We start from the raw sequence: 391 nt of genomic DNA on the forward strand, positions 1-391 counted from the left end.
TGAGCTGACTGTACTTAAATACTGAGAGAAAGCCCTCCCCCTTGGGTTGGCTTTAAAAACACCTGACAACCCAAAAGAATTGAAAGCAGGGACCTGGGAAGGTACTTGTGCACCCGTGTTTATAGCAGCATTAGTCACAATAGCCAACAGGTGGAAACAAACCAAATGTCCTTTGACGATGGACGGAGACAATGTGGTGGATAGATACAACGGACATCATTCAACCTTAAAATGGGAAGAAACTGTGAGACGTGCTACAGCATGGATGGACTGTGAAGGCATTGTGCTGGGTGAAATAGGCTGGTCACAGAAGGACAGACACTGTATGATTCCACTTCTATGAGGTACCTCCAGGGGTCAAGTTCATAGAGAGCAGAGCAGTGGCTGCCAG

This window comes from Myotis brandtii, unplaced genomic scaffold, assembly GCF_000412655.1.
Source record: "Myotis brandtii unplaced genomic scaffold, ASM41265v1 scaffold589, whole genome shotgun sequence".
NCBI lineage: Eukaryota > Metazoa > Chordata > Mammalia > Chiroptera > Vespertilionidae > Myotis > Myotis brandtii.